This window comes from Pinus tabuliformis, chromosome 3_2 (assembly GCF_031772625.1).
Source record: "Pinus tabuliformis cultivar Carrire ecotype Pingquan chromosome 3_2, CPIR1, whole genome shotgun sequence".
Lineage (NCBI taxonomy): Eukaryota > Viridiplantae > Streptophyta > Pinopsida > Pinales > Pinaceae > Pinus > Pinus tabuliformis.
In genome coordinates this window covers 199,523,415-199,549,721 of record NC_142302.1, presented here as the reverse complement: position 1 = coordinate 199,549,721, position 26,307 = coordinate 199,523,415, and positions in this window count along the sequence as shown.

Sequence of the window (26,307 nt, the reverse complement as noted above, 5' to 3'; positions counted from 1 at the left end):
AACAAATGCTATGGAGTGTTAGGGAAACACAAGGGAGAACTAGGTCAAAATAATGCATGCAAATGAATGATTAAGAGTTTGTGACAGGAAGTGTCAGTGAATTCCAGGTGTGCTAAGGAGGGAGTGATAAGGTATGTTAGGCATTGTTAAGGCATGTTAGAGGCTAGGGAAACACACCAAGATGTGTCAAGTGCTAGGGTGTGCCAACACATGCCAAGGCATGCTATGGAGTGCGATCGAAATGCAAGTGCGCACTAGTTTCAAATGCATGGAAATGAATGAATAAGAGTGTGTGACAAGAAGTGTCAACAAGTTTTTGTTTTGCTAAGGAGGAGTGACAAGGTATGATAGGTAGTGTCAAGGCATCTTAGAGTGCCAGGGCATGTCAGGGAGTGGTAGGGTGTGTTAGGGAGTGCCAAAGAATGCCAAGGAATGCAGGGGATGCTAACTCATGCCACATATTTCCAAGGTATTGTTAGACATTCCAGGTGTGATGGTATGTCAAGATGTAAACTATGTTGCTTAATTAGTTGTTTTTATGGCCACGGTTTAACGTGAGCCTTGACTTGGTAACTTGTTGAGTGGGATGAGTTAAGATTGGACATGAGTAGCCTAAGATGATTTATAGGTCATTCTTAGGTAAATAAGGCATAGTCTAGTTGTATTACCTGTAACTTAGCTAATTTGTTGTAGTTGAAGCAAGACTTGGTTGGGTTCCCAAGTCTAAAAAAGAAAAGGGTAGTTATGAGGGCATGATAGATAAGGAGTGATTGGTTGTGTGAAGGAATGAAAAGGTGTGCTAACACATGCTAGAAAATTTCAATGCATGTTGAGGAGTTTTAGGGAGTGCTAGGGCATCATAAAGTAGAATTATGTCAAAGTGCATGGAAACAAACAAATAAGAGTGTTTGTGAGGGAGTGTTAGTGAATTCCAGGTGTCCCAAGGATGAAGTGTATTAGGAGAATTTCAAAATAGGAATTGTAGGAGGCAAGCCTATGATTGTGATAAGGGGATGAAAAATAATTTTTAAAAAATGGGAGACTTTGGGCTAGTCACAACACTATTTTTTCAATGGCTTGGTTGGGTTCCCAAGTCGCAAAAAAAGTAAGGCTATCTATGAGGGCCTGATAACTAGGGAGTGCCAAGGTGTGCAGGGAATTCCACAAAGTGCTAACACATTCTAGAGATTTTCAAGGCATGCTAGTCATGCCAAGACATTCCAAGTGCTAAGATGTGTTAGGTGCTATGGTTTGGCACCAACACATGCCAGGGATTGCCAGGGAAACACAAGGGAGAACTAGTTTCAATTTCATGGAAATGACTGAATAAGAATGTGTGATAGGGAGTGTTAGCAAGTTCTAGGTGTGCTAAGGAGGGAGTGACAATGTATTCTAGTCAGTGCCAAGGCATGATAGAGTGTTAGGAAAGCATTCCAATATGTTCCAAGTGTCAGGGTGTTCCAATGTGTGCCAAGGAGTGTTAGGAAGTGCTAGGGAAACACAAGGGAGCACTACGTCATAGTGCATGGAAATGAATGAATAAGAGTGTATGACATGGAGTGTCAGTGAGTTTCAAGTGTGCTAAGGAGGAGTTAAAAGGCATGCTTGGCAGTGCTAAGGAATGTTAGAGTGTTAGGGCAACATGTGGCCAAGATGTGCCAATGCGTGCAAGGATGTGTTAGCTAGGAGTGTGTCGGGGAGTGTCAATGAGTGCTATCTGTCATGCCAAGGAGGGAGTGACAAGGTATTCTAAGCATGGCTAAGGCATGCCAGGAAATATCAGGGCATTTCAAGAAGTGCTATAGTGGGCTAGGTAGTTCCGGGGTGTACTAACATGTGCCAAATAGTGCCAAGGAATTCCAGGTGCCAAGACATGTTAAGATCCGCAGGGTGCCAGAGTATGCCAATATGTGTCAAGGAGTTTGAAGGCAACAAAAGGAATAACCAAGCTAAAATGTAAGGAAATGAACAATAAGAGGGTTAACAAGTCGGGACTTTATATTTTTCAAAATGGCCATGCTAGGCACACTAATAATATGTTCCAATACATGCCATGTGCCATTGTCTGCCAAGTGCTAATGTTTGTTAATGCAATATTATGCCAAGGTTTTCCAGGGCATGTTAGGGATTATAGGGCATGCCAACACATGATAGGGGAGTGCTATGCTATGCTAGGGCATGTCAACATGTGCTTGGGTGTCCTAATCATGGCAATCTGTTCTAGGTACAAAGATGTTCTAGATATAAAGATGTTCCAGAACATGCGAGGTGCTAAGGAATGTTAATGTATTGTTCCAAAGCATGCTAAGGTGTGCCATGAGTGTTGAGGAGTGCTATGTCTCTCTCATTAATAGAATTGCCAAAGCTTGATTATGTATTAAATAATATAGTTCCTACACACACTAGTGGAACTTTATTTGAAGGAAATTGTCTAGATAATAAACCTAATAGAGATGAATCATGTGTTGACTCATAGGAAAAGTATATTCTTATGACTTGAGCGAAATGATACAAACTAATTACTTCTTAACAAATTGACTAACTATAACCAATATGACCTTGGAAATATAATGACAAATACTCCACAACAATGGTCTTAAATCATTATCTTTTGACAAAAAATATAGTAATAGGTACGTAACATCATCAAAAACTCATTGGAATGATCAATGATGATGAACATTTTTTGACCATCACCAAAAGTAACCAAAAAGAGCATTAGTGAGGGTCAGTAAAAGATCATCACTAGAAGTTTCACCAAAGAGATAATTAGTGATGGGCCTTTAACAACCCTCACAAAAGTGTCAGCAAAGAGACAATTAGTGACGGGCCTTTAACGACCCTCACCAAAAGTGTCATTGAAAATGGATTTGGTGACAAACCTTAAAGGATCATCACTATATACACTTACAACAACATTTTTTAGAGACCGTCACCATATGAGACATTGGTGATAGACCTTAAAGGTCCGTCACATGCATGAAGCATCACCAAAAACTCATTCGAATGATCATTGATGACGAAATTTTTTTGACCATCACCAAAAGTAGCCAAAAAGAGCATTGGTGGGGGTCAATAAAAGAGAGTCACTAGAAGTGTCACCAAAGAGAGAATTAGCGATGGGCCTTTAACGACCCTCACCAAAAGTGTTACCAAAATGGTTTTGGTGATAAACCTTAAAGGACCATCACTATATACACTCACAACAACACTTTTTTAAAGATTGTCGCCATATGAGACATTGGTGACGGACCTTAAAGGTCCGTCACAGGCACGACCCTCACCAATGACCTTTTTTCTTGTAGTGCAACCACTTTCTAATAACCAAACATTATCAGAAGGTTCATGCAAGATATGGCAAGAAAGGAACATGGAGCCACTATTCTCTATAGATACATTAGCTCTCTATTTTCCTTGATCAATTATCCTCTTCCTACAATCATGTGCATAGTGACCAAATTTATTGCAATAATAGCATATCACCTTTGATTTATCAACTCTTTGATTATTTTTGAAGCTTCTATTATTACTTCCACTTTCTTTCTTTTGCTCTTCTCTAGAATCTATCTGACAACCATTTCTTTCGCCTCATCCTCTACCTCTGCCTCGACCTCTATCTCTTGAGATAGAAACCTGGTGTTTAAAATAAGTATTTAAGGATGAATCCTTATTTTTGTCTATCCTTGCCTCATGGGCATAGAAGTGATCCCATCAATTCATCAACTGTTAGTGTTGTCAAATGTTGGCTTCTTCAATAAGTGCTACTACAACATCATACTTGGTAAACAAATATTTGAGGACCTTCTAAACCACTGTTTGATATTGAATGTCATCACCATAAATTTTTAACTAGTTTATAATAGTCAAAACTCAATTCATAAATGAATCAATATCCTTTTTTATTCATCTGTAGAGTTTCAAAATCTCTCATAGTATTATGCAACTTAATGATTTTGACTTTGGCCATAATTTTTATAGCTCGTTGCCAAAGTCTCCCACACTGTCTTTGCTGAAGACGTGGTCATAATCTTCTAAAATATTTCTTGGTCCACTCCTTGTTCTATAAGTTGCAATTTTTGCACATTCTTCTTTTTTTGTATCCCCAATTGCTCCATTTTTGAATTAGCAAGGGCTTCTTATGCCTCTTCATCCTTACGTTCTCGAAATCCAAACATGGTGTAGTACCAAACATCATGTGATTTTAACATCTTTTCCATCTTAATGGCCCACATATCATAGTTCTTTGTTGTAAACAGTGGAAACTATGACTGAAATCTTGATGAAGCCATATCTTAAAAATGAATCTTCCTTAAAAGATAATAAAACCATTTTTTAATAAACCTTTCGAAATCCCTTAACAAATCCTTTTTATAATCTTTTAGAAATGCCTTTTGCAAACTTTTAAACAAAATAATTAATAAAATGAAAATAATGAAAGAAGAGGCATATGTTTATAAATAATTTAATAATTACATTTTTTATTTAAGAATAAGGTACATATTAATGATAGTGTTTTTATTATGCCGAGAAGTGCTTTCCAACCCAGTATGGAGGAGATGTTGTAATGTCTTGTCCTATTATATTATGTAAACATTTGGACTAGTCAAATTACATAAAATTAATATAAATAAAATAAAATAAAAGGATAATAAATTTATAAAGTTAAATTAAACTATATGACTCTTGATTTTGACAAACCATGTTTTTTTCCACGGTACTCTTCTCTAATATAACGTATTTAAATTAAAAAAAAATAAACCAAGAATTTTAGACAAGTTTGGATGTAGGTAGTGGAGCAGATTTAGTCTGTACATCAACGACAATAATTTTTTGTTAAGGTAAGTCTACATGTTTTAGGTTTGGAATCTGACCTTCACATTTAGTCCAAAATTATTTTTTTCCATCTTTTCTCAACTGTTAGACATCCCCACAATGACTTGTTCATTCAAATTTGTGATTTTTCTAACTTGTAGATCTTTTGATTTCATAACTAGCCTTTTCTTACACTTAGATTTTACCTTCTCCCAAAAAAATTTCCCCTCCAACTCCTTGATTCCCAATCTACCACAAAAAAACTCTAGAACTTCTCGTTGATTCCATAGACACAATCTTAGATGAAGAAGAAGACAAACTCATGCCACTAGTTAGACAAGATCCTCTATACACCCTCCTTGGGTATGAATAGAAACCCTAGAAAAACACGAGCAAGGAAATGGGTCACTGGTGCTTCCTAAAGACCAATGCTTGGGTAAGTGGATAAGTGTTCATTTACATCATCTTTCTATCAAATTTTGGCAAATTCCTCCCAAAGACCAACCATCCATTAAAGAAGCTTCTCTCGCAATCTTATGCCACTTTACGTTCGTTCAATTTTAATACTTTTCCCTATGTGTGGTTAGGTTAACATTGGTGAGACCAATCACAACTAGGAGTCCAATGGCTACAATCCTTGGGTACAATATATTTTAATTTTCATGAAATTTTCTTCAGAAGGAAAGGAAGTTGAATTAAGGGGTATCGCAGGGAAACTGGGAAGGATAATCAGCTCTAATGGAATGACAAAGCTTCTAAAGAAAGAACAATGAGGCATAATTGCATGATTATGTTCACTAGAGGTTCCCACATTGAAATCATCTATTTATCTAGATCTCCAAAAAGTCTTGGACAAACATTCCAAGGTATTTGATACTCCCAAAGGCCTCCCACCTATTCGTGATCATCGTCATGCTATTCATTTGATTCCAGGAAGTGTTCCTCCAAGCATCATGCCTTATAGATATACATATGCCGAAAAGAGTGAAATTGAACGTATGGTTGCAAAAATGCTAGAGGCTGGTATAATTCAACCTAGTCAAAGTTGTTTCTCTAATCCATTAGTATTGGTTCACAAGAAGGATGGATCATGGCACATGTGTCTAGATTATAGGGAGGTCAACAAGATCATTGTTAAAGATAAATTTCCCATTCCTATCATTGATGAATTATTGGATGAATTTCATGGGTCAATTTACTTCACTAAGTTGGATATTCATTCAGGATATCATCAAATCAAAATGAAGACTAAAGACATTCCAAAAATAGCATTTAGAACTCATGAGGGTCATTATGAATTTTTGGTCATGAATTTTGGCCTTACCAATGCACCTTCTACATTTCAAGGTTTGATGAATTCCATTTTCAAACCCTTCCTTAGAAAATTTGTGTTAGTATTTTTTGATGATATAATAATCTATAGCAAGTCTTGGAAGGATCATGTTAAACATGTTGACAGGGTGTTCAAACTATTGGAGGAGAAACAATTATATGCAAAAAGCTCCAAATGTTTCTTCGGAGTACAAGAGGTGGAATATCTGGGTCATATTGTATCTCATGAAGGTGTTAAGCTAGACCCTAGAAAAATTAAAACCATTAAGGAATGGAAAATCCCCACATCCATAAAGCATCTACGAGGATTTATCAGGTTGACAAGGTATTATCGCAATTTTGTTAAGAATTATGGGAGAATAGTAGAACCTCTAACAACATTATTGAAGAAACATGCATTTTCATGGACTCCAGAAGAAACGAAGGCCTTTGAACATATTAAAGAGGCAATGTGCCAAGAATCGGTCTTAGCTACATTGGACTTCACAAAAACCCTTATTGTGGAATATGATGACTCGGGAAATGGAATTGGTGTTGTTTTAATGCAAGAAGAAAGACCCATTGCTTTCGAAAGTTGTCCAATCAAAGGAAAGTATTTACACAAAGATATTTATAGAAGGAAATGTTGGCAATACTACATACACTTAAGAAATGGCGACCCTACCTAATGGGAAGACACTTCAAGGTAAAAACAAATCATGATAATCTTAAATACTTTTTAGAACAAAGATTATCTTCAAAAGAGCAGAAAAAATGGGTCACAAAGATGTTGGGTTATGACTTTGAAATCATCTAGAAAAAAGGGAAGAAAAATGTTGTGGCAGATGCACTCTCAAGAAAGGATGAGGATGTGGAATCATTTCTTTGTTCCATTTCTATTATTCAACCAGATTGGATAAACGAAGCAAGGGATGAATGGAAGAATGAAGAAGAAGTGTGGGCACTAATTCAAAAGATACAACAAGATCCTAGTACATCTTATACATTTAGATGGAAAAATGATTCGTTATGGCACAAAGATCGGTTATACCTATGTAAGAATTCCCAGCTCAAATAAAAGATTCTTACGGAATTGCACACCTCTCCCTTAGGAGGGCACTCAGCATTTCTAAAAACTTACCACAGGGTTAAGAAGGAATTTTTTGGGATGGCCTTAAATTGGATATTCAAAAGCTTGTGGCGGAATGTTTGGCTTTCCAACAAAATAAAGTTGAAACAATTAAGACCCTAGGTCTATAAAAACCTTTATCCATTCCAAGCCAACATTGGGAGGAGGTTTCTATGGATTTTATCACAGGTTTACCCAAGTCCAAAGGGAAGAGTGTTATCATGGTGGTAGTTGACAGACTTACCAAGTATGCACACTTTTTTTCATTATCTCGTCCATTTAAAGAAAGTACAGTTTCTATTGTATTTATGGAAACAATTCAAAAGCTATATGGAAACCCAAAGATTATTGTAAACGACAGGGATCCCATTTTCACAAGAAATTTTTGGAAAAAATTATTTTCTAGTCTTGATACTCAGTTAGCTCATAGCTCATCTTATCATCCTCAATCTGATGGGAAAACTAAGATAGTAAACAAATTTTTGGAAGGATATCTTCATTGCTTTGTACCTGATAAACAGACACAATGGGTCAAATGGTTGCCTCTGGCTGAATGGTGGTATAATACTTCCTTTCATATTGCAACAAAAAAGACCCTATTTATGGCACTTTATGGATATCATCCACCATCCATCACATCATATTTAAGAGAAAGTTCTAAGTTTCAAGTAGTGGAAGATCACATAGAGCATCAACAACAAGTTCTCCAACTCTTAAAGGATAACCTCACCTTGGCACATAATAGAATGCAACAGCAGGCAGATCAACATCGCAGAGAAAGAAGTTTTGATGTAGGTGATTGGGTATTCCTACGGCTACAACCATATAAAAAATAAGAAGGATAGTAAATTATCACCAAAGTATTATGGTCTGTACAAGGTGTTACAAAAGATAGGTACTATGGCATACAAATTGGAGCTTCTTGCAGCTTCCCGAGTGCACGCAGTTTTCCATGTTTCATGCTTAAAGAAGGTTATAGGTGACAAGCTCCCAGTTCAAACAATATTTCCAGAACTTGATGAGGAAGGAAAAATCATATTGGAACCTGAAGCAGTCAAAGAAACAAGAACTCGACAACTACGAAAATGATAAATTTCAGAGTATCTCATCAAGTGGAAGAACTTACCTATTGAAGATTCCACATGGGAGGATGAGAATTTTATATAGAAGCATCCAGAACTACTCAAGCATTGAGAACAACACTGTTTTGAAGGAGAGGGGCATGTTAGGTCCCTATAATACTAGTGATTCCCCCCATTACTATTGTCATTGTATCCCTTATTGTTATTGGTGTGCCCCTATTGTCCGCATATTGTTATTATTGTGCCCTTATATTATTATTGTTAGGCTGACTTTGGTTATCTTTTGATCCCTTAGACTCCTATATATAGAAAGGAGGTTTTGTCATTTGTATCATCGAAGAATTGTTCATTTTTTTAATTTAAAGGAGGTTTCTCCCTCAAAGAGGCTAATTTCTAAGTTGTTGATCTATCTTTCCTATCTTTTTGTGAGCTAGTTTCATAACAGATATCTATCAGGCTCTGTTCAAGATTGGATTCTAGTAATGCTTCCTTCTCCATTTTTCGATTGTTATTTCCGTGCTTGATTGATCCCTGTCTCTATGGTTGAATATTTGTTCACGATATTGTCATAGGACTTCTCTGTAATTGCAAGCATTTAATATGTGTTCCATTGATTTCGTTTTTCTTTCACATATGCAGCAGACCGATGGTCCTTGCATCCCCCTTATCTGTAACTGATCCCATGTTAGTGCTCTATCATGCAGGACAACCCATAGGAAGAAGGTTATTTTGGGCCACAGTTTATCCTTCCAGATTCGTTCCCATATGGGTAACCCTTGCTATTGATGATGTGTTACTTGCAGATGGTATTCTTCTTGGATGGTGAACATCCATTTTATTATATATCCCCACCTTACTACATCTCACCTGTCAACTATCGCTATTCTTCGGGACTCCATCTCCTTCTCGTAGTTTTCCCATCGAATCGACTCTTGTTCGCTAGGCCAATCTTGTTTCCTCTTCCATTTTCTCCATTGTTCCCCTATATCCATTCCCCAATAGTTTTTCACTAGTGATTTGCTAGGTTGTTTGTATATAGGAATATATCTGCTAGGTCTGGCCTACAGAATAATTTCTCTCTCTACTCCACGCCTCTTTCCAGAATATAGCTTTGTCTCCTCCCCTAATTTCCCAAAAACTATGATTTCTTATCAGTTCTATGTTTTCAAATGGCAGATTCCATATAACCGACCCCTTTATGTTTTCCAGACTCTTAATCTTCCTCTTGTCAATCTTGGAATTCCATATTTTCTCCCCCATATTTATTTTCATAGGTATGCTCCTTCCTGGATCCATCTCCACCATAACTTAGCCCCCATGACCTAGTTTAGAATATAAGGGTCTCTTAGTCCCATCCCTCCCTCTTAGTCCTAGCCCTCCCACTTTGTTTGGTTTACTTAGCCAATTCCATGATAGCAATGCCCCTTTTTTACTGTGTGTTGCCCTTACCACATGAATTTTTGAAGATGTTGATAATTCCATGGCATACAATTTTAGGGATAGCTTGGCTTGAGAATTGGTATATCGAGATTGATTGAACCACTGCTTTTAGAGTATGACTCTACTCGCCATATTTAGATTCCTGAAATTCCATTTCTACATCCTCCCTTGTATTTTTGCTAGTAGTGTTTTCTATTTTGCCACTCTGATCGGGTGTAGACTTAGCAGGATCCCCAGATATTTCAAGGGGAGGTTTCCTATATGAAAGCCCATTGTTCTTGCTAGGAAATATTGGGATTGATCTATTGTATTAAAGAAGAAGATATTTGACTTCTATTTTTTGATATGTGTTCCTGAAGCATTCATGAAATCATGCAAAATATCTATCATGGCTCTAGCTTCCTTGAGGGTTGCTTGCCCAAACATCATTATGTCATCAAAAAACTGTTGATGTGTTAATGGCAGGTCATTACCCCACATTTGCAGGCCTTTAAATTAACCTCCTTACACCGTTTCTTTTACATATCTTCCTAATCCTTCAGCCACCAATATGAATAAGAAAGGGGACATCGGTCTCCTTGTCTTAGCCCCCTTGTTGCATTAAATACCTCAATCAGAGCTCCATTTACGAGGATTGAAAATGCAGGGGTTGATATCATAGAATAGATCAAGTTTATCCATCTAGGATTGAAGCCAAAGGCTTTCAGGATTCCTTGGGGGTAAGACCAGCTTAGTTAGTCGTATGCTTTTGATAGATCTAGTTTTATCATCATACATTTAGCTTTTAGGTTCTTTAGAGAGTGAATTTCCTCTTGATCCGTGACTATCCAATCCACAATTTCCCTTCCTTTTACAAAATCAGTATGCTCTTGAGAGATTAAGCCAAGAAGGATTGGTTTGAGGTGATTTACCATTATTATAGCCAGAATCTTATATATTACATTACATAGAGCTATAGGTCTAAACCCCTAAGGCTCTTCTGAATTGTATGTTCTGGGGATACGAGCTAGGAAGGTGGATTTCAAGGTTGGGTACATCCTTTTGGTTTGTCTTGACTCCTCCACTACTGCTAATATATCTTCTCCTAGAATTGTCCAAGTTGTTTGGAAAAATTCTGTTGTAAATCCATTCGGGCTCAAAGCTTTGTTCTTTTCTAGTCCTTTGATCACTTCTTCAACATCACTCATAGTTATTTCCCTCATAAGAGTTGGGTTTTGATCCCTACTAACCAGATGAGGGATATGCTCAGTAATCTTGTTTATATCTTCTTTCCTATCTAGATTAGGTTTTGTCAATAAGTTTTGGAAGTGTTGGACCAAGAGGTTCTCCATTTCTTCCTTTTCAATAAGGTGATTTCCATCCTATTCTACTAACGAGAAGATCCTATTATGCTGGTAATGTTGGATCATTGCTTTGTGGAAGAATCTAGTGTTCCTTTCCCCCTCTCTCAGCCATTGAATTCATGATTTTTGTTTCCACATATTCTCATCTCGATGCCTCCTTTCCTCCAACCTATTCAGTAGTTTTCCTTCTTCCTCCACTAGGGCTCAGTGTGACCATTTGTTATTATCTGTTGTTGCACCTTTTTCATCCTTTCCTGTAGCAATTCTTGTTCCTGTTTATGTTACCAAATTCTTCCTTGTTCCATTTTTTTATTTTCTCTTTGATTTCTTTGAGATGGATTTGGAATGTATGAATTTTATTTCTTCCTTGTTTCTTACCTGCTTTCCACCATTCCTTTAGCTTTCCTAGGAAGGTCAGGTCTCTCAAACAGAATACTTCAAACCTGAAGGGTCTCTTGGTCTGCCCTTGTTTCAAGTGCACTTCTAGTCTAATAGGCTAGTGGTCAAGTACCATGCATGACAGGATGGATGCCTCGTAGTATACATCTATTCTGATTAATTTTTGAGTTGCCAAGAATATGTCTAACCATGACGTTATTTGACGGCTTCCTCCTCTTTGGTTATTCCACGTGTACGTTCCATTGATTGTAGGTATATCTACTAGGTGGAGCTCTTCTTGTAGATCCCCAAATTGTTCCATTTCAAGTTCCTCCTTTCTTTTCCTCCATGGTAGTTATCAGATTGAAGTCCCCTGCAATCAACCAAATTTTTTCATCACGCATTTGGTTTAGTGTCCTTATGCTTTGTATAAAATTTTCCTTTTCAACTGGAATATGCGGCCCATATACTATTGAGATCATAAACCATTCTTTGGTCCCTATATTCTGGAATTGACCTGTAATGATTCTCTGCATTCCTATCTAGTAATCTGCCTTTACCTCTGTTGGGTTCTAGATGATTGTTATGCCCCTCTGCGCTTCCTTTCACACCCACTGCAACTACTTCATGTATTGGTTTCATTCTCCTTAGAATCTCTTCTAATTTATCTCCTGTTTTCTTTGTTTCTTGGAGAAGCATTATTTGAGGATTTTCCTTTTTTAATCGATCTATTATGTTTCTCTATGTTCCCTGGCTGTTGAGGCCCCCTATGTTCCAGGATAGTACTATCATTGAGTAACTTTGTTGAGTTGATGGAATACCACTCATAGCAGTACTACCCGTCCAACGTTTAGCAACATTTCTCCCATAATTTGGATCGATTCCTGTAGATTCCTCCTTCCTCTTTTATTTCCTCCTTTTGTTCTATTTTGATATTCCTGGGGTTTTCCTTGTTACATGCCCATTTTCTCTGCGATCTATACTTGTATTTGTCCTTGGTTGGCCTTGTATTGCTGAAAGGTTTCCTTGTACAGTTTCTTTTGATCCTTTGGGGTAAATTTTTCATCCAAGTGTCTCCATTCATTTAATAGTTTTTTTAGGACTTCCTCTTCCATGCTTAACTCCTCCCCCTTTCTTGAGTCTACTTCCATTATTGTGAGCTCCATTCCAACCTGTTCTTCTTTTTCTATCAGATCTATTTGAGCTTTCCTCTTTGGTGTTGTTTTTTATTTACTTGGGCTACTTTCTTTTCCTTTTCCCTGGTAATTCATGAGTTTCTCTTAATTTTCTATTTCTTCTTCCTCTTGCAATACCTCATATATGTTTTTACTGCTCGGTTGTGTTTGATTGAAGGTTTATGGGTTACGTGATCCTTTTGGAATCCTTCTCTTGTGCTTCACTTCTTGGAACCCCTCATTCCCCTCTTGTGGAGGTTTCATTTGTTTTTCTTTCAGATCCGGCCCTTCTTGATTCAACGGGCATTCTTTAAATAAGTGACCATATTCAAGGCACCTTCAGATTTTGAACGGGATATGCTCATAGTCCAAGGTCTGTTTCCAGATTTCTTCATGATATTCTAGCTCAACTAATTCAGGGATGGGCTCTAATATATTCATATACACATAGATTCTAGAATATGAGGTATATCGGCCCCTTTTTGTTGTTTCAGATATTTTGACAGATTTTCCTATTGTGTTCCCAATTTCTTCCAATATTCCTGGATCCCAGAAGTCTATCGGGAGCTCGAAGAGTCATACCCAGACTAAGGCTACCAGGAATTTATCTTTATCCAGATTGTAGCATTCTTCCCAATATCTCATGATTAATCCTGCATTATAATGAAAATATGGGCCATTTTCAAATACTCTTTCCTTATCTTACAAGTTTGAGAAGATTACCGTGAAGAAGCCTCTGGCTCCCAACTTGAGTTCTATATGGCCTTTGGTTTTCCATTTCTGTTGGATCGACTTGATAAGGTCCTTCTCTATTGGCTAGACTCCTATGAATTTGCATATCATTGTGTGATACTTCACGTAGCTGTGGTATCCTTCCAGTTTGTTCATCGAGATTAAAAATCTGGGTTTCTCTATTGCACATGGAAGGAACTTCCCTCTCCTTCTTGCCTGCCATATCACTCCAAGGACTAGGTCATTGGTTGGACTTGCCACTTCTTGGGAACTTGGTTGATTGTTGGTTTTCCCGCTTGACTCTCCAGCTGCTACATTTCAGTAGGAGGGGATCTCCCCCCCCCCCATCTACTTCTACCATGTCTTTCCTGCTATCGCTTTTCTGTTGTGTCGCTCCTACTATACTTGCTAGGATTTTCACGTTTCAGACCCTAGGGTTTGGAAATTTTCATAGTGTCGTCTGTCTGCTCACTCCTAAAATTGATTTACTTATTTGAAGAAAAGGAAATTTTAACAATTTAAAATTATATTTTTTATTAAAAATTATAGAATTAGATTTAATAATTATTATTGTAAAAAAAAATAAAAACAATATATTAAAATTATAATTAAATAATAATAATAATAATAATAATAATAATAATAAAATCAAAATTTCAAATTAATTAAGACTATAGATTATTAATTTAATTTCTTATTTATTTTTATCTCGTCAGTAAAAAAAACCTTTTATAGCTTTCACACATTACCAAAAAAAAAAACTTTTATAACTTTCGTGAATTACAAAATAAAATTTTTAGATTAATTGAAGTTATGGATTTTAATTTATTATTTGATCGATTTAATAGTTTATTACCAGCACAACACCATTAATAAGTGTGTTTGATATATGTTGATAGGCGTATATCAATCACATGCACAACCACATTAGTAAATGTGGTTGAAATATGCTGAGAGGCGTCAATGGTATGAAATCTGCCATCTCTGTGAGAATAGGAACATCAAGGATGAAAACCACTTCCTCGTAGAGTGCTCCGCATACAACCACATTAGATCTCAATTTCATAATCTTTGTCGCAATACTGACCTTCCTAGCCTTTTACGATGTCAAAATTATAGTGAGATCGGGAGGCTTCTCTACAATCTTTTTGAGCATAGGAATCAAATCTTAAATCAAACTAAATAATTTGTCTCTTTAGGTCCGACAGGCCAAATTTTGGTCTCAGTGGACGTTAACCACCACCACCACCAATATTAAAATTAATAATGATATTAATAAATTATTATTATTATTATAACAAAATTAAATATTATATTATAGTTATGATGATAAAATTAATATATATTATGGCAAGGTGCCCATCTGCTCTTAATAAGCAACTCAGGCTTCTTAAGGATTTCTGCTCTACCATGGGTATGACTGTTAACACTGACAAAACAAAAGTTATGATTATCAAATCCAAGAAGGACACTTACGCTAATTTTATGTATGACAATAATAACTTGGAGGAAGTGTATTCTTACAAGTACCTAGGAATTGATATTCATCACAAGCTCAACTGGAACCATAGCATTGAGAAAAGGATTAATGGGGGGTGGAAAGCTTACTTTGGTCTTGAAAATAATTGTAAAATAGCAAACCTTGTAATGTGGGATAAAAAGAAGTTCCTCTTTGAAACTTTAGTCACTCCTGTTATCTCATATGGCTGTGAGGTTTGGGGTTGCAGCATCTCCAGAGAATCATGGAGAAAGATTGAGCAAATGCAGAAGCATTTTATAACTTATAACCTGAAAATTAAAAGTAATACACCCTATCCTATTCTCCTTATAGAAGCAGGTCTTTCCCCTATTGAGAGCCTAGCTATGCTTAGGTTTCTGTTGTACAAGCACAAAATCAGTAACATAGACGATCATAGACTTCCTAAGCTAGCTTTAAATTCTAGCCAAAACCACCTAAGGCTCAATCGAGGGTGGCATAAAGACACAAGGGCCTGGTTAAACTATTGGGAGATCAACGAAAATGATGCATTGCAAACATAAATAACATTTTAAAAAGATATTGTTACTTCTAAGTTCAAAGAAAAAATCTGGTGTGAGAAAGACTTAGCGGCTAAAAGAAAATTAAGTTATTATAAGAAGGTCATCAACCCCACCCTAGAAGATCAAAAGTATCTCTCTATTTTAACTAGCTCAAAGAAGAAAATTAATATAGCAAAGATTAGAACGAATTCTCATGAGCTCCATAGTGAAACAGGTCGTTGGGCAGTTCCTAAAACGCCATGGACGGAAAGGATCTGCCATATATGTGAGAATAGGAACATCGAGGATGAAAACCACTTCCTCTTAGAGTGCCCCGCGTATAACCACATTAGATCTCAGTTTCACAATCTTTGTTACAATACTGACCTTCCTAGCCTTTTACAATGTCAAAATTATAGTGAGCTCGGGAGGCTTCTCTCCAAGCTTTTTGAGCATAGGAATAAAATCTTAAATCAAAATAGATAATTTGTTTCTTTAGGTCCGATAGACCATTATTTGGTCTCAGCGGACGTTAACCATCATCATCATCATAATTAATATATTATAATATATATTATGATATTAACATTAATATTGATATTAAAAAAATATAATAATAATAATAATAATAATAGAATAAAATAAATATTATATCATAAAATTGTTATATATTAATTATGATAATAACTATAATAGTAATAATTATATTATGATAATATGATATAATAAACCCAAGGGATTAATATTATAAACTCGAGGGATTAACAAACCCAAGGAATTATTTATATTATAAACCAAAGGAATTAGTATTATAAATTCAACTAATTAATAAACCCAACATATCAATATTATAAACCTAACAGATCAATATTATAAACCCTAGGGATTAAAAACTCAAGGGATTAATAAACCCAACATACTAATATTATAAACCCAACATATCAATATTATAAACCCCAAGAATTGAAAACCCAACAAATTAATATTTTAAAGTGGAGAGATTAATAAATCCAAGGCATTAATATTATAAACCCAAGTGATTAATGTTATAAACTCTAGAGATTCAAAACCAAAGGCATTAATATTATAACCCCAAGGGCTTAACCCACCCAAGGGATTAATATTATAAACCTAAGGGATTAATGAACCCAATGACTTATTAATATTATAAAACAAACAGATTAATATTATAAACCCAAGGGATTAATAAACCCAACATATTAATATTATAGATTTGATGGATTAATAAACCCAGGGGATTATATTATAAACCCTAGGTATTAAAACCCAAGGGATTAATAGTATAAACCCTATGTATTATTAAAAACCGAAGGGATTAATATTATAAACCCAAGGTATTATTAAACCCTAGGGATTAATATTATAAACTGAAGGAATTAATATTAGAAACTCAAGGAATTATTAACATTATAAACCCAAGTTATTAACATTATAATCCTAAGGGATTAATAAACCCAATAGACTAATATTATAAACCGAAGGCATTAATAAACCCAACGGATCAATATTATAAGCCCTCGGGACTAAAAACCCAAGGGATTAATAAATCAATGGAATTATTATTATCATCCCAAGGGATTTAAAATCAATCTGATTAATATTAGAAACTCACGACATTAATATTAGAAATAGATGGACAATTTGAAGAGTTTTCTAAATCCACCTTTATTTAATAAACCCAATATATTAATATTATAAACTCGAGGCATAAATAAACCCAAGGGATCAATTTTATAAACCCTAAGGATTAAAAACCCAATGGAATAATATTATAAACCCAAGGGATTAATATTATATAGCTTGAGTGGGCCTAATGGTTAAGAGCATGTGTTTCCTCCTAAGAGGTCACAGGTTCAAAAGCCAGAGGGAGGTAGAGTACGTATGCCTTCATAGTATTAGCAGTCAAATCGTTGTGCGGAGGTGGGTCCCTTGTCCCACAAACAAGGGGGTCTCATACACAAACTTGGTGTCTGGCTTGGCCGTGACCTTAAAAATAGATATTATTATATATTATTATTATTAAAATTCCAAAAGATTAATATTAAAAGCCCAAGGGATTATAGTATAAACATTAGCGATTAATAAACCCAATATCATAAATCCTAATAATAAACCCTAACAGTAAACCATAATATTATTAACCCAATATTAAAAAGCCTAAATTTAAACCCTCATTTTCTAATGTTGAGAGGGGACATCGAATAAGTTGCAATGTAATGTAACATTGTGACAATGTTTGTCACAATGTGATGTTGGATTGATTTTTGTACCATTCAAACGTCATAATATGAAGCCCCATTGTAGTGTCACAATGTGACAGTAAAAAAATTGCAATGCAATGTAACGTTCCAACCATGATTAAACCCAACAATATAAATCCTTATGTAAACCCTAATTTTAAATCCCAACAATATTAAACCAAATGATATAAACCCTAATTTTCTAATGCAGTAACCCAACTTTGAATAAATTGCAATGTAATATAAATCACCAAGTTGTTGACACAAGTCTTTAATAGTTGTAGGTGCATTTTCATGGATACTTTGTTTCAAAAACAAGGAAGTTGTTCCTTGGCTACGATGATGGAAAATCATATTCAACAACAAATATTGAAACCAAGGATGGCTTCCAGATCAATGGTCAAAATATCTTAGTAGATGTAAACCATATTCATGCATTTCAACATTACAAATACATGGATGCAACCAATCAACATTAATATTATAAACCAAAGGAATTAATATTATAAGCCTAAGAGATTATAAACCCAAAATATCAATATATGAAAATCAAGGATTAATATTAAACCCTAGGATTAATATTATGAACCCTACTAACATTGATATATCAAATGAAATATTAATATTATAAACCCTAAGATTATAAATCATAATATATTATTATACATATTAGCGATAAATATTATAAACCAAAGAGATTATTAATATTTTGAATCCGAGAGATTATTAACCCTAGGATAAAAATTGTAAACCTAAGCGATAAGTATTATAAACCCTTACAATTAATATTTTAAAGAAAAGGGATTAATAAACCCAATAGAATAATAATATTATAAACCCAAGGGATTTATATTAAAAATCCTATTATTAATATGAAACCCCAAGATTAATATTATAAACATTAAGATTAATATACCCAACCCATAGGGCTTTCATATAGCACTCTGCAACTCTCGGCTCCTGCTCTACAAACCCTCGAGATCCACATCCCGCGCGTTCTGTAGAGAGTGAGAGCCCCCGCTCTCTACCGCCCTGATCCTTGCGGGCGTGTCCGCTTGGGGATCTCCCTTATCTTGCAGTCAGACTGGTTCATGGAGGATCGCGCTACTGCCTGCTTGCTTTTGACAGGCTTGTTCCCTAGGGCTTGTGGCCATGGAGGTGTTGGGCACTCCCCAGGTGCCTCAACCTTCTCCTCCGCCACTCTCGCTTTCTGAGGCCTTCAATCGGCTCTTAGCAGGGCTCCCAAAGAAGAAGAATTCTGAATCTGTGAAATTTGTGAAAAAACTGCATGATATTCCTGTGATCTCCCTTCCTCCAGAAACCTCGATCCAAGTTGCATTGTATTTGGCCGAACGGGCTCTCATCAGCCAGTTCACTGGGCTATGGCCATCCCCAAAATCCACTGAGAGCTGGGTCAACAGAAATTGGGCATCGTTGATCAAAGAAAGTGTTACCTCTTACTTTCTGGGGAGAGGATACTTCCTCTTCGAATTCACATCAAACGACGACAAAGATCTGATCTTCCAAAACGACCCCTACTTCATGGGACCTCAGGGTTTGTATCTGAATAAATGGACTCCAGAATTCGATCCGGCAGTAGATGTGCCCAAAGCAGTCTCGGTGTGGGTTAGACTTTCAAATCTCCTAGCGCATTGTTGGAATTGGGACTCTTTGAGGCACATTGGAAATGCCCTGGGGAAATTTATAGATCGAGCGAACAATAAGGACCAATATGACTACACCAAGATCTATGTAGAAGTAGATCTGGAGGTGGGGCTACCAAAGGCCATCAAAATAAATGTTGGAAGCTGGACACACTTGTAGAAACTGGACTATGAGTAGCTGCCCTTCAAATACTGGAAATGCCATGTTTATGGTCACTTCGCTAGAGGCTGCCCAACCAACAATGAGGCTGTGCAGGGGAAGGAGGACAGATGGAATCAAGTCAAGCGCTCCAAACCTTATCTCAAGACACAGAAGCTGGGAGGCCCTAATGGCAAAGGACCTCACTAGGCCTCTGCTCAGCAGATCCCACCCAAGCCTGCTCTAGAAAATAAGTTCGATCCTCTTAGCTCGCAACTAGAGGACACCCAGGAGGTCGTGGTCCAAAAGGAGACAGAAGCTACTCAGGAGATCGAGAACTAAAAACCAGTTTCTCCAAGCAAAGGTACTCCCTCAGCCTCCCTTAAAGGAACAAGTGTTTAAGATCCCAAAGGTATGACTTTAGAAGATGAGGAAGAAGAGCAGGAAACAGACGATTCAGAGGAGGAAGGAGAAATAGGAGAGTCCCAAACCTTGGTAACAAGATCTACAAGAGGATGAAAAAATGACAGGGAAAAAAGAGAGCAAGAGACTTACAAAGACAAGCTACAGGGCAGCCGGCCAACACTGGAAAAATTGTTAGCCTCAAAGCCTAGGATGTTGAAAAATCAGCCCCAAGGCTCCAAGGGAGCCCACCAGAAACGTAAATAATGAAGGTCATCTCCTGGAATTGTAGAGGTATGGGGAGTAAATTTAAGGAAGGAGCCATGAGAAGCTTAATAAGAACAGAAACTCTAGACATACTTATCATCCAACAAACTAAGTTGGAAGACATAGTCTTCCTACAAGCAAGCAAGAAACTTTGGTTTAAAGTGAAGCAAGAGCAATCTCTGCCCGGGGCGCCTCGGGAGGGATTGGCACTCTATGGAACGCCAACAAATTTGCAGTCACCTTTGAGGCTAGAAATACTCACTAGTTGCTGCTGAAAATGCAGAATCTGGATACTAAGGAAATCTTTTGCCTTTTCAATGTATACTCTCCAATCAATGTCGGGGAAAGAAAGTATTGTTGGGATTCTATAAGGCACCAAGCAGACTTGATAAACTTGGAAAATATAATTATTGCTCGAGACCTCAATCTCACTCTTCCCTCGTCAGAAAAAAGGGGAGGCAGCACAGTCCGAGATCTGGCAAGGGAATGGGCTGAGGACCTTATGTCAGACTGGGACTTGCTAGATATCAAACCTTCTTCCGGTAAGTACTCTTGGTCTAACAAAATAGTGGGCCTTGGACATATTTCTGCAAGATTAGATAGATTTTTCATCCAAAGCTCCTATCTATTACTAGGTCTAGAACCCAGAATGCATATTCTTCCTAGCAGCATCTCGGACCATAAGCCCTTAAAGCTAGAGCTCCTAGCCCATCTTGATCTGGGCCCTATTCCCTTTAGATTTAGTCCCCTTTGGTTCAAGGAGCCAGAATTCATGCAAACAATCAAGGATTGTTGGAGTCATCCTGTCAAAGGATCATATTTCTTTATCTAGAAGGAAAAGCTTAGAAGGGTTAAAGGAGTTCCAAAACGATGGGTCAAAACCTTGTCCAACTCTGATACAGAAAGAAAAGCCATTAAAGCCTCTCTTGCCTCTCATCAAACTCGTATGGAGAATGCTATAGTCACAGAGGAGTTGTTATATTAAGAGGCTCATTTGCAACAGTGCTTTCATAAGTCCTGCTTAGCTGAAGAAGAATACTGGAGATTAAAATCTCGAAATCTCTGGCTCAAAGCAGGCGTCAGGAACACTGCCTTTTTCCACAAACAATCCCAAGCCAGGAAATGCTTCAACACTATTTCTTAGATCAAGGAGGATAACGACACTCACAAGGATTTTGAATACATTAAGAAAGCAACCTTTTCTCACTTTCAAAACTTGTACAGTGAAGATAAGGATCCACACCAAGACTCAGATCTGTTAGACATTATTCCTTCTTCAATTTCTTCTCGTATGAACGAGATCCTTGAGGTAAAAGTCACTAAAGATGAAGTTAAAAAGGCCATTTTTGATATGGATCCAGATAACGTCCCTGAGCCGGATGACTTCTCTACTAGGTTTCTCCAAATTTGTTGGCCAATTGTTGAAAAGGATCTTCTCAAAATGGTTCAAAAGTCTCAAAATACTCAGAAAATAGGAGGCAGCACAAACTCCGCTTTCTTAGCCCTCATACCCAAGGAAAAAGGCGCCAACAACTTCAGCAGATTTCGTCCGATTTCCTTATGCAATACTAGGTACAAGTTAATCACCAAAGTAATTGCAAACATACTAAAGCTCATTCTTCCCAAAATAATTCTGTAGAATCAAGGAGGCTTCATCCAAGGAAAGCAGATCATGGACAACTTCACCCTTGTACAAGAGGCAATTCATTCAAGTCTTCTTCAAAAAGAACAAGGTATGGTGATTAAACTCGATTTAGCAAATGCCTTTGATCAAGTAAATCATAGCTTTCTTTTAAAAGTCATGAGCAAGTTTGGTTTTGGAGCAAACTTCATTAAATGGATCCGGGCATGCATCTCGGAGCCATGGATTGCTCCTCTTGTAAATGGAAGAGCCACTGATTTTTTCAAAGCTTCGAGAGGGCTTAGGCAGGGGTGTCCTCTCTCCCCTCTACTATTTGTCATCCAAGTCTCTGTTCTCATCTTCCTGTTAGACAAAAATATGCAAGATCAAGATATTAATGGATTGTGTATTGCAAGAGGGGTCAAAAACATAAATCACGCCTTATTTGCGGATGACACTCTGCTTTTGGGTATTGCCTCTCTTTCCTCTGCCTCTAAATTTAAAGCAGTTTTGGATAAATTCAATGAGGCCTCAGGTAGCATTGTAAATAAGAACAAATGTCACATCTTCAGCTAGAACACTTCGCCCAGATTTCTCTCCACTATATCTAGATGTTTAGGTTTTGCAGCCTCCTCTTCTTGGACCTCTTTCAAATACTTGGGCCTTTTTGTTGTTCATAAGAGACCTGCAAGCAAAGACTGGCTCCCTCAGCGTGAAAAATTCAAGACTAGGATCCAAGCCTGGGGTTACTCCTGGCTCAACACTGCTGGAAAATATATCCTAATTAAATCTATGCGTACTAGCCTCCCTCTATTTCAATTTGTGGGGCTTCTCGCTCTGGCAATCATATTAAAAAATGGAAGAGTTCATGTGGAGGTTCTTTTGGAAGGGAGGAAAACAGAATGAAAACAAAATTCCCCTTATCAGTTGGGAAACCATCTCCAATCCACTGTGGGAGGGTGGTTTGAATTTCAAAAACCTCTGTTAGTAAAATGTGGCTATGGCAGCTAAGATTATCTAAAGGATCATTACGCCCAAGCCTAGCTGGTCCCAATTGGCTCTCTAGAAAAAGTATTTCAGAGGTCCTCGTTCTAGCTATTTAGACAATGTGATTCATTTGCCTAACTTGTCTTTCCTTAAACTGTATGCTAAAGCTGCTCCTTTAATCAATGCGCACTCCTACTGGATCCAAGGAAATGACAAAAATATCAACATCTGGACTGATAAAATCGTGAACATGGACCCAATTGAAGACAAAACCTCCATTAGAGCGCTGTGATGCCGGATGGAAATAGAGGGGTTGTGTTCGTTGTGGGATATTTCTCTTTGGAGTGATTCTATCTAGGCAGGTTGGAAACGTATTGAGGTGTCGGCTCATTTGATCAAAATATGGTCCACGTTGCTTAACCTTCTTCATGGATTGGCACCCACGCACATGAGGAAAAGAGATTCAAAAGGCTGGGATCCAAATGCCAGAGGCTACACTGTCTCCATGGGATATGCCAAGTTGAATGAGAGGCCATACGTCCCCCCCGACCCAACACCTTGGCAGGGTGTTTGGCGTTTTACATCATGGCCCAAAGTCGACTTGTTTGCCTGGCTTCTTTGCCATGGAAAAATCCTAATGTATGACATATTGCAGAGGAAAGGGTTCTCCGGTCCCTCCATCTACTCACTGTGCAACAAAAATGCAGAGACAGCAATCCATTTAATCCTTGAATGCAACTTCTCTAAGCAGATCTGGTTCTCCTTTATTCACAATTTGGATCCCAACTTATTGCTTCCTTGTTCCACTGTTGATATTTTTTCTAATTGGGCAATCAGATATCCTGGCCCACCTCCTAAAAATCAGATAATCAAAATTGCATGGGCTTTCCTTCCAAAGGTTATTTGTTGGCAGATATGGCTAGAACGAAATAGAAGAATCTCCATAAATACTAATCAGAATCTCAAGGCCTTAGAAATCAATATTAAATGTCATTTAAAGTAGTGCTTGACTGATATAAAAGATGATTCTAATCTCGGCTAATAGGACATTTCTTGGGGATCATTCCTTGACCTGCAATTTCAATTAGCAGTTAGAAATATCCCTCCTCTTAAAGATTGGCAAATAAGGAAATCTGAAACTGACTTTCAAGACTGGCTCAAATCGCACTCAAGGCACTCTCTATTTTTTGATGGGGCAGCAAAGGGCAATACAGGCAAAAGTTGGTGTAGGAGGTGTTGTTGTAAATCCAATTGGAGAAAAAATTCATTCCTTTGCTTGGGGGCTTGGACATACATCCAGCATTCAAGCTGAGGCTTTCGCCCTCTTTCAAGGCCTCAAGATCCTCAAAGATTTAAATATAAATGAAGCTAATGTTATAGGTGACTCCCAGATCATTATAAATGCAATGGTTTCCAATTCCCCAACTTTGGATCTTAAACTAGCAAGACTGATATCCAGAATTAAGGGCTTCGAAAATGCTTTTCAGAAGTTGAATTACTACCATGTGCTGAGAACTCATAATAAAGAGGCAGACATTGAAGCCAACAAAGCTGCCCTCCTCTCTGCCGGGGTCAAGATGAAAGACGAAGAAGAATCATGGGAACCCATCCCATAAGCTGATTATTGCCATGTTTTACTACTTTCTTTTAAATAAATTTGTTTGTATCTTCAAGTGGGGAAAAATCTCTGAAATCGAATCTATATATTCCTTATCAAGGAAGAAGTCTTCAAGCTTCAACTACATTCTCATTCTTAGCAGTGAGATGCAACAGGATATAGACATCCTCAATGTAATCCGTTTTTCGACATTCAGGCCAAGATGAATATAAATACTCCATAACTGTTTCTGTCAAAAAAAAATATATACTCAACCCATAAATAAAATCATAAACATTAAGATTACAAACCCTAACATATTATTATACATATCAAGGAAAATTATAATGAGCATAAGGGATTATTAAATGTAATAGATTGCTAATAATGTAGTTGACTATGTTTGGCCATAAACCCTTGAGATTAATATTATAAACCCAAGAGATAAATATTAAAAACTCTTGGGATAAATTTTATAAATCGAATGGCCTAATAAACCCAAAGAACTATCAATATTATAAGTTGAACAGATCAATAAATCCAAGAGATTAATATTATAAACCCATAGGATTCATATTATAACCATGAACAAACCCAAGGGATTATGTACATTAAAAACCCAAATGATTCATATTAAAAACTGAAGAGATTAATAAACCCAAGGGATTAAATTGCATAATAAAAACACAACAATAGAAATACCAAGATCATCAATATTTGCATTGTAACATAACCATATCAAAGGGATACAATCTTTATTTCAAATGTTAAAAGAAAAATGAGAACTTTATATGGAGAAATATTTGTCTTTATATCATAAAACTTTATTTCGAAAATAAATATGAAATATATAACCACGTCCAAAAAATTAAAGAAATTATTTGAAAATGTAACCAAATTGATGCTAAATCTATTGAAATTATTGAGAAATACAATGAATAACTTATTGAAATCTATAGAAATTATTGGAAGTTATAACAAAAAATATAAAAAAATATTCATATAATTTGAAAACTACCATAAACTACTAAAATCTTTTGAACATATATATGTTAGAATGATATGGAGTTCAATCATTGCTCCTCTTTCTTCATAAGTGTAACATATGCGACGTTTTTCATTTTTGCATAACGTTGAAAAGCGAAAGGTGGTGAAATTCATAAACCATCTATGTATTTGGCTCTTGATATATTTGTAAATGTCAAACCATTCCTCTCTTTATCTCCAATATCTACAATGGCTCATTGTAAAGTCATCCCCTACGATTTGTGCATAGTGAGGACCCATGCTATTTTCAAAGGTATTTGTTTAATATTTCCTCTAACAATAGGTGTTATAGGCACAATGTTTGGACAACTTCTGTCAAATGAAACACCTAGTACTTTTCAAAACTAATTGTAGTGAATAGTAGAAGTTTAGGGGGATTTGAACTAGGCATATAAATGATATTTTCAACATATCAAAATGCACCATTGACCAACCTAGCTTCAACCCACAAATTACATGTTATCATGAAACATTTTCCATGGCATATTAAGACTTCATGTTCCAAGGCATCATCATCATTGTCAACTATTTATGTTCTTTTGGTGCATTCTACAACACATCTTGCAATTGGAGAATTCAATGATTTTAGTTTGTCGATTGTGTGGACTAACCAAATTATTCGTATCCAACAAGTGAATTGCATAATAAAATAAACTCTTTTGCATTAGACGCAATTAGTTGTCAACATGTGACAATAGTAGATCCCAATCATGTAGAAATGGTTATACATTTCTAATATTAGTTAAAATATTGCTAATAGAGGATTGTTTCAAATCATCTCCTTATTGCCTAAATTTTTTATCCAAAGTGAAAACAATGTTGAAGCTTTTCCATAACACTTTCCTTGTTTTTTTACCTATATAAAAGGGTATATCATTAACAAGTGGTAGTTTCCCAAGGT